We start from the raw sequence: 7,880 nt of genomic DNA on the forward strand, positions 1-7,880 counted from the left end.
TTACATCTAATTGGAAATCAAGTAACAATAACTGGAGAAACTATTCTTCACTTATCTTCTCCATATCTTAAACTAATCCATGCTCTTATCATAAACCCTATGATATCCATTCTACTTTAATCTTGGAAGCCAGACAAGGAGATCCAACTAAGGAATATAATTCTTCTCTATTCCAAGTTATTATACATCAAACCTAGAGAGGTGAGAGTTATATCATAATTATTAGAGAAGCAATAACAAACCTTGAGCTAAACCTTGGATATACCTCCAAGTATTCAAATCATCTTTAAGAGGAACCCTAGGATATTATTCAAGACATTCCTAGAGAGAGAAACCAATTATGTTAAACATAGATATTGATGATCACATCAATCCCTATGGATCCTAAACTTAGGTTAGTATTAAAGTCCTCCCCAAATGAGTGAGACCAATCATACTAATTCTAGCTTGACCTATTCAAGAATAAAGGACAACCTTTGAATTAAAGTATTAGTTTGAAAACCATTTCCCTTGGAATGGTGAGATAACCTAATATCACATGGAATAATAATAATACCCCTGAATTGATAAGGTGAGGAAGAGACTAACCCAATTAAGCTAGACAAATGAAACCTTAGCCTAGATACCTAAGGAGATATTAGGAGTACACCTAAACCCTAGAATAACCATTCTTAAATGAGAAAGCTCAACCTATGGTGTTATACTCAAGATAATTGAGACAACCATAACCATGCCCATTCAAGAAACTATAAAAGAAAGTATATATTTAATTGATCAAGACAACACTTGATCTTGGGAGTGAGAAACCCATTCAAGGAGAGATACCTTAGGAAATCCAACATTGATCATTATAAATTGTGTAATGATCATAAACCCTAAGAAGTTGAAGTAAAGATATTAAGAACAAGATGATCATATATAATACATGATTATGCCTGGGAGATATGTGAGGATAAGTTAAACCCTACTAGTATAAGTAGATCCCATTTCCACATGAAATTATAGGGAGATCACTAGTAAGAAACTCCAGACTTATATCCCAAACTTAACTTGTGAACCACTTGGTGATCATAAGTAGTATTCTACCACATCTGCATTCCACTTATTCCTCACCTAAGAAACATAAGAAAACCTTAGTGTAAAACTCCATACTTAATATGGTGAGAAATCATCCATTCATATGACCAAAGTTAACTATAAAAAGAACCATAACCACTTTAATTACTTTCTCAATAGATTAAGGATTCTAATAGAAGTCCAATGGAATATGATAGAGTCCATTCTCAAAACCTTAGTAATTAGAGAAGCACATGAAATATTAAGCAAGTAACCACCTTATCATGGTTAGGGGAGATTAAACCCTAGCACATGCAAAATGGTGTCATCTCATCTCTACAACCCAGAAGTAAATCTCAACCCTGGTTTGTGTATCACTTGGGTGATCACCACTATAAACCTAAACCATATTTGAGTTCCAACCCATGTGTCACTAGGTTAATAGTATTGAAACCCTAATTGTCCATAAAGTAAACCTTATGTTCTAATTTGTTAACACATAATCATACACATCAAATAATAAGCAAGAGATCACTTCCCAAATAGAAACTAAGTTCTAATAACAATCCCTCAAATACTTTAAGTTGGGAGTATCACTTCCCATAATTCAAAACAGAATTGAATCCACAAGAGAAAGGAAAATTACATTAGCACATGAAATCACGCCATCAAAATCGATCTCTTATTTAAAATCCATAAATAAGTATTCTCTTGAGGTTGTTTCTTGCAAAGTAACACCAAACCAAACCCTAAATATCATTAAATAATAAAACAAACATTTGGAAAATAATTTGAATATTTCTAAAGACAATATTCAAATTCATATCTATATGGATAATTAATCCAAATCCCAATAGCAATTAATAAACCAATGACTTAGTACCATATTAAAATGAATAATATCCAACAGTAATTATAAAGTCTCTTGGGTGAATTACACAAGAATTCAAATTGTAAAATACCTGCATAGTATAGATGAATTCAAAATAGAATTATAAAGCCAGAATTCAAAACAGAAATAAAAAGAAAATAGAAAAGGAGAGGAGAGGGACTTACCTGGACTCACCTGTTGTCACAGCCCACCATAGTCCAAAGAACGGAGCCCATCGCAGCTCAGCAAGCACGGGCCCAAAGACACAGCCTCAACCTGGCCCGAGATACCCCTTCGTCCGTAAATACGAGGAGAGGCTCGTCCTCATCCCCTTTCTTCGCATGAGCGCCAGCACGACGGCGTGCTCTGCTTCCTCTCTCGCTGGCGGCTTCTCCTCGACCGACGGCGTGACGAGGCGTGCTCCCGCGTGGTATAAAACCCCTGGACGAACCCTAGCCTCCAATTTTCCTTCCTCTGCTCAATTTCGTCCCAGTAGGAAACCCTAGCTCGCACGGTCACCACCTATCGCCGATGACTGGAGCCTCCCCGACCACCGCCGTGACCACCATCGGCTTCAGCATCCTCGACATGCCCAGCATACGGGAGGAATCGAGCTGGGAGGCCCCAGAGCGTCTCCGACGAGCTCATCCCTCCGACGGCCGGCGACCCCAAATCCGGCGAAGCAAGCCTCCATCGACCCCACCGACATGCCCGCCGTGCTCATGGTGAGCCCGCGCATCTTCTAAGCTTCCAATCGCATCGAATCGTCGTCCGTAGACTCCTAGCCGCGTGTGCCGTGTCCGCCGCCGTTCGGCCTCGCCGGCGAGCGAGCTCCGGCGACCATTTAGGAGCGGCGCGGGTACCATTATCTTCGTTGTGGCACGCTGAATCGTGTGGTGTGTGTGTTCTGTCCGCGCGAGCGCCAAATCACCGGCGATCATCGCCGTCTGACCGCCGGCCGGCCACAGTAACACCACCTCATCAATTTTGACCACAGTCAAAGACACAGTGGCAGCTGACGTGGCCTAGGCCCACCAGTCAGCCACTGGGTGTAAACTAGTTCGGGTGTAGTTAGTATTTTCCTGTTTAAATTCCAATTCTATAATTACTGCAGCTTTACAAATTCATATAAAATTCATAATAACTCAGAAAAATACAAATGAAATATCAAAATTCTTCTAAAAGAAAATTCTATCCAATAAAAATATAATATGAAATTTTTATTTTTAATAAAAATTCAATTATTTAATACTTGTTGATTAAGCAATTTCCATTAATTCTTAATATAATTAAAATTTAGAAATTAGGAAAACTATCCAAATTAAATAAAAACCAATAAATAAATAAAGAAAAACATGAAATCTAATTTTCTTTATTTATTAATTATTAAATCCTTATTAGTGAGAATTAAACCCTAATTAATAAATACCTAATTATTAATTATTTAAAATAATAAAATACCAAATTCAATATTATTTTTTATTCCCAAATTATTAATAACTTCAACTTTAAATTGAAGTTATTAATCATAGAACTATATGGTGATTAAGAAACCCTAGTTCCATATGGTAGAAAACTAGGAACTCATCATTTCATGTGTAACCCCAAAACCCTAATTCAATTAGGAACCTTAGCTCCACTACTTCATATGAACCCTAAATTATTCCCAAACATAAACCCTAAGTAACATGTGATCATGTTACTTCATTAGTAATCATAGATTCACATCTAGCAACTAAATACTAGTTCAAATCCACATAAAATATGGGAACCCTATCACCACTAATTAGCATCCCATGTGTTCATCTGCATCAGACCTAGATAATTAAGTAGGGTTAACCAAGTGTAAACCCTAGATCCTATTACCAAAGCCATCAACATTATTCATTCTTATTTAGCATCACACCATTGTGATGAACCCTAACAGCAACCATACCTACTATTTTACTTTACATGACCCTGTTCCACTAAACCCTACTAGTGTGAGATACTTATGAACCAGCCTATGTAGGAACCAACCATTCTTTACTTAGGGAATTAAATAGCAAACCTAAACAACCCCAACCTAATTGATATACTTCTTATTATTTAAGAAGTATGTTCTTCAAAAGTTATTCTTTTGAAGTAAACCGAGAATCATCATCAACCCTGCTTATAAGGACCTATAAACCCTAGCCAGCCATCACTAGCAAGATAAACCAATCTTGATACAACCCATGTGTAATTAATTGCTTAGGATGCCTAGGCTTAACTCCACCTTACAAACCCTCGGTGCTGATGAATCCAACTAGGTTGTGATCCATCTACTACTCACTCCAGAAACCAATTAGAACCATAATAAACCATGGAACTCCACAACCTGATTATTATACTTGTTCTTTATTAAATAACATGTTCTTCAAAAGTTATTCTTTTTAAGTATATAATAATCAATCATTAACCATGACATGTAGTGCTAAAACCAACCACTACTCAGTACATGTTAGAACTACATCAAATCTTATTGTTGTGTGCTATTAATGCTATTCTTATGATATATTGCAGCACATGTTCATGATACCAAGTATTCAACCTTAATAAGAACCTTGTATGTGAATCACTCTAAAAGTGCAACACACCCTAAATAATCATTACAACTCACTGATACTAAATCATCGGGGTTAGGACACGCTTAGAGCGATTGCATCTCATTCTTATGCATTATTGCATCCTTGTCAATCTTTTAAACATCGTCCTTACCGGACGATGATGCTATTTCAGAATTTGGAGTTATTGCGTATCGAAGACCTTGCCTGCATAATCTTGCAGTCAAGAAAGGCAAGTTCATCACTTGCTCATGCCATTTGAGTATTTCTATCAAATTACTTGCAAAGTATTATGGTTATCACTATTGCATAAAAATCAAAACCACTACTTTCATAACTATGAATATGACTATGTGGTGGGCAATGGAACCATGGATTGTGTTGATATGGTGGAGGTTCCATTGCACGGGTTTATATCCATCTAGGATTAAACAACAAATGTCGCCAGTGATTCTTGTGCCGTAATACCCGTGTTAACCATAAGATCCGGAGTGGGACGGAGTAGTCAAAAGTGTTTCCACCTCTCGTTCATCAACGGATGCGCTTTACCGTAGACACTTGTATCTGTCGGCGGCAAGCGGTAGGCTGGGGAAGCCTTAAGTCCCCACGGCACAGTCCGTAGACACTTGTCGTTCGAAGAACAAGCGGTAGGCTGGGGAAGCCTTAAGTCCCCACGGTATTGCGGTCTATGATGGGTTGCAGCCACCGGCGTAGGAGTGTATGGTAGAGCCCAGCACTGTTGTCGTGGTCGGGGTCCACCTTGAAATCTACAGGAATAATGGGACCGACGTGGACCCAGGGTCGGCGCATGCAACAACGGGTGGGTGTTCGAGGTAGCGGAGGAACATGATTGGCTAGACCTTATACCGGGCCTCACACCAAAGGAAGTGTGGACGAGAACTATAGCTCGGTTGGCACCAAGGTTAAGATCTCTTATGGGTAAAGCAACACACCTCTGCAGAGTGTAATGAATCGTGACTGAGCACTCCTGTTCCGGGATATGGAATCGCGAACGCGGCCGGAAAGGAGCTCCATGAAGTTCTAGTAAACCGGTGAAGGCTGACGGACATAGTTCTTCTGAATAAAAGCAACCTTTTGAAGAAATGATTATGAAAACTTGCATTGGTATTAGACTTTCTGGTCTAATGCTGTAGCTAGTGCATTAAACACCTCTTTCCTATAATGAACTTGTTGAGTACGCTCGTACTCATCCCACTCTTAAATCCCCTGCTTAGATATGGAGGCATCGAAGGAGGATCTACAGTGCAACTCGAAGGCCGAAGAGTCAACAACTACTTCAAGAGACAGGACCTGTCAGAGGAGTCAGATACCACATCCAACAAGGAGAAAACCTAGTTTAGCCATAGAATGGAACTAGCTTCCTAAACCTAGCTCCTACTTAGCTAGAATCTGTTCATAGCCTCTATAGCTAGTCAAATACTCTACAAATAGAGTTCGTGATAGGATTAGACTACGAGTCGTTCTTTTGGAGTTTATTTGCAGATTTACCTCATTGTAAAGTAGGAGGCTGTGATGATCTTATGTAACAGAGTCAATGTTGTAATTCTATAGACATGCCTTGGACCCGCATATGTTTCTGTTGTACCACTCTGAGCGATATAATACCCGTGGAACTGTGTTTCATTGGTGTTATATCAGACTTGCATACTACACCATGCAGTGGTATGCCGGGTCACCACAGTTGGTATCAGAGCAAATGCTTTGACCCTAGGATTAAAACCCTTTAAAAGGAGACCTATAGGATTGGTAGTGTCTATAGGAAGTTGTCCTAGGTAAACCAAATACTTCTTATGACTTGAGATGGATATTCACTTGAGAATAATCCTGACGCACTTGAGTCAACATTTCTTATATAGCTTATCAAGATAAAGTAAAGTTAGTTAGCTAATCCCAAGTATGAAGTATACCATTAAGTCCTTAAAACAATAGATGAGTAGCCCACAGTTGGTATACAATACATGGTAGTCCAAAGAGAGGATACAACCATAAGGAAGATATCCTAGTGGAAGATGTGTACCAACACATGATATAATTAAATAAGAATTACTCAGACCTGTACTAGAAGTAATATCAAGTGATGATAATCATTAAGATATCCTAATAGAAGATGTAGATCCAGACAAGTAATGGGTAAGTAAAATCTATCCAAACTTGTGAAACAGTTGCTAGTAAGTGATAACTATGAGTTATATGAGGTAGTATAGACCATGATAAGTCAATCATGAGAGGTAAGTAAGAGAGATAGAAATAAAACATGTCTACTTAAAGAGTAGTGATAGTAATCATATATGATTCACCTGAGAATCATTATGTGATGGACTAGAATATCATAAATACTTAGGAGGAGTTTGATAAGAAGTTAGACGCGAAACAATAGAGTAAAATTTGTGTTAAAAAACCATGGGAACTGTGTCAAGTACATCAGAACCCTAGTTATATGGTAAGAACATATGGAAGTATATGAGCTATATTTCCATAGTTATGTGTTTAGTGTAGCAATGTTAGAACCTAGACATATCCTGTGAGATAGTCCTCAATAAAATGAAGGTTAAGTAGTACTTCCAAAGAAAATTAGGTTAACCTTAACTATCCCAAACCACTTTGTGTCAAGTTTATCTTATTGCAATTGTGCAATTAAGGTAAATGTTGAGACAAATAGTAGAATCCCATATACTCGTACTAAGTATCACGATATAAACCTATCTTATGTGGTGTTATATACTACACATCAGAGCCTGATGTTTAGAGATGTCTTACTCAAATATTATATTCAGGCTTATAATGGTGTGTATTATATGCACAAAGCTGAATCTTCTTGGATTTTATTGGATTTTCATTGTTTGACTAGATCCATACATGAAGTTTGACTTTGATTTGCAAGTGCATGTTGCAATATCAAGTCTTTACTTGATGCTATAGATCTAGAGGGTAATGGTATTCGTGTGAGGAAGTGACGAATTCTGAAGATTCTGAAGACAAGATGAAGGTTCATCAGAAGAAGGAAGCAAAATTGTGGGAAGCAACCACAATATTCAGAAGGAAGTACCAATAAAAATTTCATGCTTTACTCAACAGAGGAGTACTTTAGTACATAAGAAGCATGAAGGTGAGAAATCTGGTGATTATGGTGAAGCTCAAGCAGAACCACAGTCATCATAGAAGAGGGATTGCATGGGACATCACTTAGGATACTATATTCATAGTGTCAGCTAGTGGTTTTCTTGCAACAATAAACCCTCGAAAAAGGAAGATGACTTAGGTAACCATAGCAGATATAAGAAGACCATAGTTAATATCAGAAGACCACAGTTGTGGTATAGGATCAATACTGCGAGATAGAGTAGAAG

Source organism: Lolium perenne, chromosome 4 (assembly GCF_019359855.2).
Source record: "Lolium perenne isolate Kyuss_39 chromosome 4, Kyuss_2.0, whole genome shotgun sequence".
NCBI lineage: Eukaryota > Viridiplantae > Streptophyta > Magnoliopsida > Poales > Poaceae > Lolium > Lolium perenne.